Source organism: Schistocerca serialis, chromosome 5, assembly GCF_023864345.2.
Source record: "Schistocerca serialis cubense isolate TAMUIC-IGC-003099 chromosome 5, iqSchSeri2.2, whole genome shotgun sequence".
Taxonomy (NCBI): Eukaryota; Metazoa; Arthropoda; class Insecta; order Orthoptera; family Acrididae; genus Schistocerca; species Schistocerca serialis.
The window spans coordinates 149282729-149295039 of record NC_064642.1 but is presented as its reverse complement, the minus strand read 5'-3'; positions in this window follow the sequence as shown (position 1 = coordinate 149295039).

Below are 12311 nucleotides of genomic sequence, written 5' to 3'. Positions count from 1 at the left end.
AATTAACGCGGGAGGGAATTACGAGATTTGTTATCTCTTCCACTTCTCGTTTCAGTGTGTGACTTTAAAGATTTTTTAACATTAGAGACAGTAAAAGACAGAATTTATTTACGATTATTGTTGGTGGATTTCTTCAGAATTCCTTAGGGGTTTTATACCGCTGCAGTACCGCACACAAGTGAGATATGGGCGTAATGAAGACCGCGAGCAGGTTATGAGTTTTTCCGAAGAGCGCTTCCCAGCTGGCGGCCGAGGAATGCAGCTGACAGCGCGACTCATAACTCGCCTCCGTGTTTGGCGCCGAAGAGGCCTGCTGCGGCGGCGCCGGGTGGTCCCGTCAGCGACGGAAGCCAGTCCAGCGAGCGGGCACGCACTGCTCTGGCCGGCACCACCCGTTCTGCGTACGTGGAATGCCGGATTCCAAGATGACGTAAAGAGGAAATTGCCAGATGTCGAGACCTGATGCCAGAGTATCTACGAAGGTAAAGTGAAAATAAGCCTGGCGATTCTAAGCAGCCTGGCAGAAATATGCAGCTATACGCTTGCAAACACACTACGATGAATACTGTTCACTAATCTCTATAATTTCCGGTATGCTCAACCACATGCTACTGTTCTACCAATAACATTCATTCCTGTTCGTAAGTAATCTCCGCAGGGTTGGAATACGACACAATATGAAATCATTTACGCGAGGCTCTGTTATAATTGTTTGTCTAGTGAGAAAAGAAGCAACATAGAGAATGTGAGCTGCACTGTTCACAGTTTACAGTCTTTCGCAAGCTGACTTTAATTGCTATCGAACTCTAATTTCAACTGGTACCCACCATTATCCCTTCCTGACAGGATCTGTCATATATATATACTACTGGCCATTAAAATTGCTACACCAAGATGCAGATGATAAACGGGTATTCATTGGACAAATATATTATACTAGAACTGACATGTGATTACATTTTCAAGCAGTTTTGGTGCATAGATCTTGAGAAACCAGTACCCAGAACAACCACCTCTGGCTGTAATAACGGCCTTGATACGCCTGGGCATTGAGTCAAACAGAGCTTGGATAGCGTGTACAGGTACAGCTGCCCATGAAGCTTCAACACGATACCACAGTTCATCAAGAGTTGTGACTGGCGTATTGTGACGAGCCAGTTGTTCGGCCACCATTGACCAGACGTTTTCCGTTGGTGAGAGATTTGGAGAATGTGCTGGCCAGGGCAGCAGTCGAACATTTTCTGTATCCAGAAAGACCCGTAAAGGACCTGCAACTTGCGTTCGTGCATTATCCTGCTGAAATGTAGGGTTTCGCAGGGATCGAATGATGGGTAGAGCCACGGGTCATAACACATCTGAAATGTAACGTCCACTGTTCAAAGTGCCGTCAATGCGAACAAGAGGTGACCGAGACGTGTAACCAATGGCATCCCATACCATTATGCCGGGTGATACGCCAGTATGGCGATGACGAATACACGCTTCCAATGTGCGTTCACCGCGATGTCGCCAAACACCAATGCGACCATTATGATGCTGTACACAGAACCTGGATTCATGCGAAAAAATGACGTTTTGTCATTCGTGCACCCAGGTTCGTCACTGAGTACACCATCGCAGGCGCTCCTGTCTGCGATGCAGCGTCAGGGGTAACCGCAGCCATGGTCTCCGAACTGATAGTGCATGCTGCTGCAAACGTCGTCGAACTGTTCGTGCAGATTGTTGTTGTCTTGCAAACGTCCCCATCTGTTGACTCAGGGATCGAGACATGGCTGCACGATCCGTTACAGCCAAGATGCCTGTCATCTGGTGTTGCGAGGCCGTTGGGATCCAGCACGGCGTTCCATATTACCTTTCTGAACCCACCGATTCCATATTCTGCTAACAGTCATTGGATCTCGACCAACGCGAGCAACAATGTCGCAATACCATAAACCGCAATCGCGATAGGCTACAAACCCACCTTTATCAAAGTCGGAAACGTGATGGTACGCATTTCTCCTCCTCACACGAGGCATCACAACAACGTTTCGCCAGGCAACGCCGGTCAACTGCTGTTTTTGTATGAGAAATCGGTTGGAACCTTTCCTCATGTCAGCACGTTGTAGGTGTCTCCAATGGCGCCAACCTTGTGAGAATGCTCTTAATACCTAATCATTTGCATATCACAGCATCTTCTTGCTGTCGGTTAAACTTCGCGTCTCCAGCACGTCATCTTCGTAGTGTAGCAATTTTAATGGCCAGTAGTGTGTGTGACTCGCCACGAATTGCTCAGGTAACCTCTTCATCTCAGAGTGTCAGGCCTGCGAGGCCTGGTAGTGTAGTGATCCGCGGAAGTCTGGTACCACACTGCGGCCTATTATCTAAACCCATCGATAAACAGTGGCCGGGCACAGGGCACAGGGCACTGGTCGTTTACAGTCCCATCTCCATCTCTCCGCCAGCGTCAACAGGACACGTTGCGTCCATATTCGCGCATCTGTCTGTCTGTTTCGTGGACTTTAGCTGTGTACATGCTGGCCTGCCATACACGTTCCTCCACGCCTGAGAGATTTCTACGTGGCGTGGTGTACCTAGTAACAACGCTGAAATCAATTATCCACTATCGTGGTGGACTGTGGTATGGTGCAATATTCATAAACCGTACCGCCCGACATCAGTACAGATGACATGGTATCATGTTTCCTGTGACAAATTCGCCACTAACCAGCGTTTACACGCGATAGGTTTGATAGACACTCCCTTATGCAGTACCTGTCACTGGATGGACGGTGACGCTCATCGCCTGACCTGCGGCAGTGTACGTGAAGTTTGGACCCTGGGGTGGCAGATGGTCATCTGCTTCCTCTGTACCCCTTGATCCGTGGTCGAACCTTACGCTTTCATTTGCCCAGATGACCTGTGTTTCCCTGCAGCCAAGACTCAAGTGGTACTCTGGGTCAAAAGACAGATGGTCGACTGTCTTTATGGAGCTGAGTTCGAATCGCTGCTCGATCCTTGAAATGCACATGCGGTGATTGAACGACATCCACGCTATCGCGCCCATTTCGCCGATTATTCCGTGGGGTTTTGCTCGATCTCCCGCTCAGATGGAATGTGTCTGGCGTGATTGGCCAGACAGATGTCGAGGGGCACTTCTAACACCCCTTCACATTGCTTCTAGCTCCAACAGCCGCAGCACCTGCTACCGCTTTGTCTTTGGTATGTTTTCCGTCACTCCTACCCACCACTGCTGTGACATACGATGGGATTTCATGATTACAACACAGCATCTCATTCCTTGACTGTCGCTTCTTGTCACCTTCTGGTTAGTTGGTTGTGTTGGGGACGCCGTGGCCGGGCCTATTCTTGTCGACCCCTGCATACTCCGCCTCCCGCCGGAGGCTCCCCACATGTGCTCATGTCCCATCATCCCTACCTTCCGTCTGTTTACAAGGAATAGCCAGTTTTCCCCATTTGCACTTTTTTGACGTCTGTTGATTTGCCATATTTTTTTGGAAGTGTAGTTCTCGTTGTTCCTCGACAAAAGAAAGTCGATAGAGCATTAGGGTTTCATCCTAAGCGTCCAGGGTAAAAAGAAAGTCGGTAGAGCACAGGCCCGTGAAAGGTGAATGTCCCAGATTCTAGTCCTGGTCCACCGCATAGTTTAAAAAAAATGGGATCGAATCCCAGTAGGATCAATGGTTTTTCAATCTTCGTTTTAGCCTAGCATTCACCTCTCAACGATGTGTGAAGTAGCCAGAAACGACATGTAGTTCGGATTACACATTGAAAAGTGGCGTCCAATTGAAAAACTCGCACGAGGCCATTGAACCACACGAAACTATAAGGGCGATTATAAGTTTCCGTTTGAAGCCCATAAAAATACAGAATCGGTGTGTCAGTCAGGCAAAATCGCCGTCATCCCACCGACGCATCATATCGAAGAAAACGTCGTGCCCTGCTCTTGAAGAAGTCCATAAGTGCGTGCAGCGGCCTAGACTGACAGATATCGTCAACCATTCAATGCCTTTTTTAATGGACCGAAGGCGTAATAACCGCATGGGAAGAGATCAGGACTACAGTACGGGTGATAGAGTGACTTCCACTTGCGTGGGTGTCATTTCTTCATAGCGACATTTGAGATATGGGGACGTGCGGTGTTAAGAAGCAGAACCCCTTGTCACAGCCTTCCCGGGCGTTACGGTTGAAGTGCCCCATATACATTCTCCGATGGGTGTCTACCGGTTATTCGTCCTTTGGCAGCTAAGAAAAGAATAGCAGCACGCTGATCACGTTTGGACACATTCGTAATAGCGTCGCCATTGTACATGTGAATGGCTTATTCCAATAGTGGTACAAGTCCATTTCTGTTCATTCTGAGATACAGAGTCCTAAAGTTAAATGAGCGCTGAAAAATCTGCTCTTGAGATACCCGAAATATTCATTTAACTTTAGGACTCTGTATCTGAGAATGAACAGAAATGGACTTGTACCACTTTTGAAATAAGACCTTCATGAACCGGCATTTACCGCACGCACGTCGGGAAGAGACGAATCCCTCACTGACCCCTAGCGCTTGCATCCTCGCGTAGGAATCCTGCTAAGTGGCATATATGCATTCCCAAGGAGTTCACCTTCTAGCTTGATGGTGCGAATCTTTGTGGTAACTGTGATAACTGTGACACGCCTTTTTTCATTGGGGGTCCATTTTGCAAGTTAATGGCTGTTTTGATATTTCTTGAATGTTCGCATTTCCATTCTGTCCAGCGTAATACATCCATCCCACAAAACTTTGGTTTCTGCATCTTCCGGACATTCATTTTCTGTTGCCCTCCTCATGCACATTGCGAATCATTAGCAGCTAATATTTTTCCTGTCATAGTTCTTAAAACAACACTTTCAGATGAGCCTTACTAATGATTGAACTTGCGAACACACACTCAAGGGGTTCCTTGTTCCTTGTCAGGTAGTAAAAAGATAATATTAAAAACAATAATAGTAAATGGGGCGATCAAAAAGCTTCTGTGTGCCACTTCTTTCTCACCCAGCGAAATTCCTTGTGTTTCTTTCTGACGAAATGTTAACTTCGGCAACTGTTGTTGTAGATACAACGTAGTGTGTGCTTTGTTTACCGTTGCCACTGCTCTACTTTCTATTAATACCACAATCATTGCAACACTGTTGTTACTCGTCGACTAAGCAGTTCAACTACGTTCCTTAGCCTCATGCTGTGCTAACCATATATCACCTCTCGTCCCGCCCCCTGTACCTTTAATAGCCAGTATTGTGGTTGCATGATAGACAATATGTGGGGCGTCGAATGCCGTAAACATCACGGGCCTTTTGCGACCTCGTATTCTTGTATGAGTACTACCTGTACACATCGTCCTCAATTGTTTAAAGTATATATTCCAACGTGTGTCATCTCCTACAGCTTTTACCCTCTACAGCTCCTTTTAGTATCATGATAATTATTCTTGGATGTCTTACTGCATATCGTATCAACCGGTACCTTCTTCTTGTCAGTCGTTTATATATGTTCCTTTCTTCGCCGATTCTGTGGAGAACTTCATTTCTGATCTTGTCAGTCCACCTAATTAGTGATATTATTCTGTAATACCATATCTCAACACTTCCATTCTTTTCTTTTCCGGTGTGCCAAGTTCATGATTCACTTCCACGATGTGCTTCAGAAGTACATTCTGTTTTAGATTAAGACCTGTCCTCAAGACTAGTAGATTCTTTTGTCCAGGATTTCCCACTTTACCTGTGCTAGTCTACTTCTTTTATCCTTCTTACTACGTCCTTCACATGTCATTTTGCTCCATCTCATCTACTTAATGTTTCCCAATTTTGGTGTTAGGTTCATCCCTAATCTCATTTCTGCTGATTCACTACTTTCGTCATTCTTCGGTTTACTCTCAGTCCAAAGTATGTGCGCCGGCCGAAGTGGACGTGCGGTTCTAGGCGCTGCAGTCTGGAACCGCGAGACCGCTACGGCCGCAGGTTCGAATCCTGCCTCGGACACGGATGTGTGTGATGTCCTTAGGTTAGTTAGGTTTAAGTAGTTCTAAGTTCTAGGGGACTAATGACCTCAGAAGTTGAGTCCCATAGTACTCAGAGCCATTTGAACCATTTGAACCAAAGTATGTGCCCAATATTCTGTTTATTCCATTCAATACGTCCTGCACTTCTTCCCCGCGTAGCCGTCTATAGCGAAGTCCACAGCGAATCTTTCACCCTGAATGTTGATCCCACTTCTGAAATTTCCTTTTATTTCCGCCAGTGCTTCTACGATGTATAAACTGAACAGCAGGGCCGAAAGGCTGCAGCCTTGTCTTACACCCTTTTCAATCCGAGCATTTCCTTCATACTCTTCCAATTTAGTTTTCCCTCTTGCACCTTTAACATAATTGATGCGTAATGGCATAAAATGATGTCGGCGGAAAACTGCAAGGCAGTGAATACTCTTATGTCATAACAAATAAAATTTTGCACGAGATATGTCCCTCGTGGTGAGGTAAGCAACGGCCCACCACCGAATCCATTCCGCAGTGTTGCTAGTACCTCTGCCCTAAAGAAGAACATCTGGTTACTGAGTTACGAAGTCAGTGGAAACTTCTGTCTAACCTGGAGACGTGCTCGTATCGCCTAAACGCTAAGTCAATTCTACCTAAAAGCAGGAAGTCCGGATTCTGTTTCCATCTGGCACAAATTTTCAGTAGTCAGATCATATTCATTATTCTTCTTTCTTTACGAAACCATATAGCCATTTCCTTTTTAATTCCAGGAGCTTCTCCGTCCCTCCTCTTTTCCTCTCCTTCAGTACCGTATCCTCCTATCTATCCCACTCGCGACTCAATTTCTTTCCCCGTATCACATTCTGTCGTTCATCTCTGGAATAATGCTCAGTATATGTTAACTTCTCCAGTTTTCTTTAAATTCCAAATTGATTCCCAGTTCCGATTAAACTTTCCTGAATTCAAGTTCTTGTCTCTCGTCATGTCCTACCCTCTGCTTCCTACAATCCTTAGGTCGTTATGTCCATTTTCATCCCAGTCACATATGCTGAAAAACTCTCCCTTTTCAGATGTTTTTCCTCCTGTTATTGTCCTAATGCTCCGGAACAGTTCTTCCCTAGGTCTTCTCATCTATCTTTTACGGCCAGTTATTTTCATCAATATTTTTTTCGCTTCTTTTGTGCACCATTGCTCAGTGTATATAGTTCCTGTTTCGTTCTAGTGTATGCTCTTTGTGTCTGTAGATATATTCATTCCTTTTTACATATCCCTGGTCACACAGAAGGCTGTCTTCATTTACTTCATCCAATTATTTCCTGATTGCTCCTGTTTCTTGTTGTTATATATCCTCGTATGTATTTAAAAAAAATGGTTCAAATGGCTCTGAGCGCTATGGGACTTAACATCTGAGGTTATCAGTCCCCTAGAATTTAGAACTACTTAAAACTAACTAACCTAAGGAAATCACACACATCCATGCCCGAGGCAGGATTCGAACCTGCGACCGTAGCGGTCGCGCGGTTCCAGACTGAAGCGCCTAGAACCGCTCGTCCACACCGGCCGGCTCGTATGTATTTAAATGTGAACACCTTAGTCGCGGCGCATGCCGGTGTTTTCTCATCCCCGGGGTATCAAGTGTGTTGGTCTTCTTATTGCTGATCTTCAGTCCCAACGTTTTGATTATCTTGCTTATCGAGCTGTTTCCTTGCGGCTTCTTCCTTCTCACTGTCGCTATATATTCATTACGCTGGCACTTGAAATATCTGAGGACAACTTCACTGATATCGTTTCGTCATTACAGCTTCGCCTTAGAAGTTCATAGGTAAGCGTGACAGCTCACTTATATGCTAGGCCAGTTCTAGTGGCAGGCGCTGCAGATGAGGCGCTGAGAAGCAGAGAGATGTTTGATGTCAAAATTCAGAAAACCTACGCTCCAAGAAGAGTAAAGTTCGGATTAGGTTCTCTCAGATATTTCTCGCAAAATGACCATCATAAATTCGAAATCGGACAGAGGGTTAAGTCGTTCTCCTGCTAGACACTTGCAAACAGAATACTAAAGAAGGAAGTTGGGGGTGAGGGGGAGGGTTGGGGGGGGGTATGGAAAAGACAGTGGTACGCAATGCACCTTCTGCTACATACAGTAAGGTGTGTTCTGGAGTACAAACGTAGTTGTACTGTAAGATAAACTGAGTATCGAGGCACCAGATTCTTGTGCTTCCGCTGGTGTTCTCCGAGGCAGGGTGTGGTGTTTAGTTTCTCGAAGGAGACGTTGTGGGAGGGGCTGGCGGTAGCTGGCAGCAACTGTCGCTCTGGAGGCTGGAAGAGGGCGCCCAGCTGTTACGTCAAACAGGTGTCTGCAGGCGCGGTGATTAATGGACGCCTCCGAGACTTCCTGCCAGCGCCGCGCCCGACCTGGGGTGATTAGTGGCCAGCCCCGACGCCTCTCCTACACGCCGTATGCGGCGTCCGCCCGCAGTCGCAGGGGTGTCTCCGTACTACTAGTTGCAAGGAGGAGGGAGAGAACCGTGGTTAGATTACAGCGTACCGACAGCATGGTCAGTCAGTCTGAGATCCAATCTGACATGTCGAAGAAACCACCCCGAAATTTTTTTACGCAGGAAGAAGTACACTGTCAAAGTTTTAGGTATAAGAAGCACTGCAAGTACTTTTCTTAAAAAAATGATGAAACTACTGGTTTTTGACGCACGAAGAACCGCTTGATGACAGCCGTTTGTACAGCCATTTCCTGCCTGGCGCACGATCGTCTGTGACAAGAGAGCGTAGCTGTACGTACTGCTGTGTGTCCTTGGTGACACAAGCGAATTAGAAGCGTCTAAATCATACAAAAAATGTTAAGTATCGATAATTTTCTGACTAAGAGGCAGTTGATTTCGACAGCTAAACTGTTACAGATATAATACTTACAAAGGTGAGTAGCGGAGAAAAATATATCAAGATGGTGTTTGATGATACAATAAAAACTACTTTCATGAATCAGGAATTTATTTTGTTGAAGTGAAATATTTCTTACGCATACATCATTTTCTAACAATTCCTGTGGCACAGCCGGCCGCGGTGGTCTAGCGGTTCTAGGCGCTCAGTCCGGAGCAGCGCGACTGCTACGGTCACAGGTTCGAGTCCTAACTCGGGCATGGATGTGTGTGATGTCCTTAGGTTAGTTAGGTTTAAGTAGTTCTAAGTTCTAGGGGACTGATGACCTCAGATTTTATGTCCCATAGTGCTCAGAGCCATTTGAACCATTTGAACCTGTGGCACATTTCTCATGATATAATTTCGAATAATGTACATTTTACTAGCAATGATACAGTTCTCCTTTTACTCCCCACAGTCGTCACAATAAAGTGAACTGTCATTTGAATGATGAAAACAAACATTTACCTTAAACCAGGAACAAAAAAAAAAAAAAAATTAATGCATTCAGGTACAGCACAGTAACTACTAGTTTCATTTAGGTGAAATAGCAGCGGATTAGGAAACGGTCCTGGCCACTGATCTGCTTATTGTGCTGCATATCAGGCATGTTTAATGAAATTCTTAAAGTGTGTCGATGCAAACTGACACTGCGTGTACGATTGAAATTTAAGAATACTGTTTCCCTGATAAACATCAAATGACTATAAGGAGATTATATTTCCCGATAATTTCCTTAAAAACCTTTTCTACAGTCGAAAATATTATTTATCGAGAGGCTAAGTCACATTGGCTGTTCTGGGCGGAATCTAAGATGCCCTTACTTCCATGCCAAGATTCCAGCTAAATCAATTAATTAATTTCTGCAACGGATTAGAAGTCATTTGGAATGAAATTTAAAAATTATTCCTTTCTGTTTTGGTAGATTCTTATAAATAGATTATAAGAATTTTGTTACTAAACAGACGTTTTCCTTGTTTATTTATTGTTCTAATTTGCCTTGACGTCCCTGAAGACAGATATAACCGTCGAGATAGTAATCCACTCATTCTCGTCTCTGTATTGTTGTATACGAATGCGTCATAGCATTAATCGATTGCACAACAGACCGTCTCTTTTCGCTTCGAAATGATAAAAGTGCGATTTCCTCAGAGTTCTTGCACGTAAGCTGACTGATCAGCGTTAGACAAAGCAGATGTGGGGATAACCTCAAGCTTAGTCTTCACGTCAACTATGAATTACCAGTACCTTCTCTAGACGTATACTTGAAGTAAGACTTTGCAGTTTCACGACTTCCTATACTGCATGATTTCTTGAATCTGTTTAACCAGGCTGAAGAAACTCTTAAATCAGTGATGTTCATCTTAATCGTGATTCAGGGGGCCCAGTCAAGGAGATCTCCATCGGTGACAGTGCATTTCCTCTCACGAGAAGCTCTATAGTATATCTTTCGACCAGTTTTTCTTTCAGACTTCTATGAGTTTCAATTTGGCATATGCAATACTTACTACTTTGTCTAAGTCTTTCTCCCATCTGTACTGTACAGTTCACAGTGAGATTTTACAAAGCAAAACTGGGTTTTTCACACTGATTAACATTACGAGTTAAACATTATGGATATTAATTCAGTTTATAACACTACCGCCTGCTACTGTTATACCATAACCTCAAAGCTGTAGTCAGATCGTATAATAAAACTATTTTGTTAAAGTAATTACGGTATAAAGCAACAGTGCAGTGCTACCCTCTGAAAGGAATTTAGTTGTGTTGACCGTGATGTATCTAAAGGAGGTGGCTTATCGGAAATGAAAGTCAGAATTACGTAAATATTTAAACAGTAACAAACAATAATTTGCTTATGCTCACTGTCCAAATGATAATAATAACGGTCGCCAGCCTAATTAGGCATAAGAATGAGTAACATTCTTGTTCAAGAAACTGAAAATAAGTAACTTCAATGGGCAAACACAAATAATACTTGATCACATGAGAGTGCAATGAACTCTGGCACCTACATATGTTCACGTTAAGGTTGGAGATGACAGAGCAGAAGACACTACTTGTATAAATGTAACAGCTAACGAAACACACTATCACCTTGAGGACTTAGTCAAACTGAATGGTCTCAATAACGTTACTATTAATATTCACTGTAGAATTGTAAATTGGACATAGGTCCAATATTACTTTCCAAACGTATTCCTATCTGACATGACATAAGGATATGGTTCACAGCAAAATTAATTATTGTGCATAGCTTAATTCTCTCACTACTAAACACCTTTCTACTTAGAATGAAAATTAAATGGAGTTCACTAACAAATTACTTCTCACTGTCTTTTGAATAAAGAAGTTTCTGTTTTCATAAATAGTGGTCTTCCTATTACTTGTTACCTAGCATAAGCACAATGTACAAACTGTGGATCCTGTTACACTATTAATATGCACTTTCAATACACAAGATGAATAAGCATTTAGCAAGCATGAGTATACAACTTTCAACAGTTGCAGTTCTGAACTTTTACTGCAGTGAAACACAAAATTGGGATATTTGTAAGATCCTTTCATCAAATAATATTAATTTTAGCACACACTATTGCCATATTAATTTTAATATGATTTGAATAAAGGACACTCGGTAAGCACTTTATCGTGGAAGGGACCCTAAGTGGATATGTGACTGAGGATAAATCACGGTAGGTACAAGAGTTCAGTCAAAATTTACCTTACATTTGAGTACACTTTAACATCCTATGAGCTGATCCTTCACTGTACATTACTATAGTTCTTCTATTCCATTACAGTGGTTGCGCAGTGCGGCGGCGAGTGCATGTTGGTAGGTGGATTTACAAGTAGAATTGCTGGATTCTGTCATTTCTTGGTGGCGATGATAGATATCAATTCCAACATAATTCCAGCTAGTTACTGCATCCATCTGAGGCTTTGGCAGATTGGAAAAACCTCTCTCGGCACCAACACAATACACAACTTTTACATGAGCAGTTGACAGTTCGGTAGCTCGCCCCGTACTGACTCTTGGTTCCACCTTTCTATCCATACCAACCACAATTTGCGCGCGCCACGAAGTTCCGTTCCCGAGGGGAACCACAACACCTTTTACATATGAAATAACCAAGAACCCTAGGTGAAGGTCAGCAGTTTAAATAACAGCAACCAAACATATTAAATGAAACAGAACATTTACACATATTGATATTTCTACAAAAAAGTATTGACCCAAATTCCAAATATATACAGTAAGTTTTGTCTCCCTCCAAATGAGACAAAGAATTTAAATGATAGATACACTACATTGCATAGAATCAAACCATGATATCAAAGTTTTTATAAAGGAAAAAGCGGACACTCTTGTGCTAT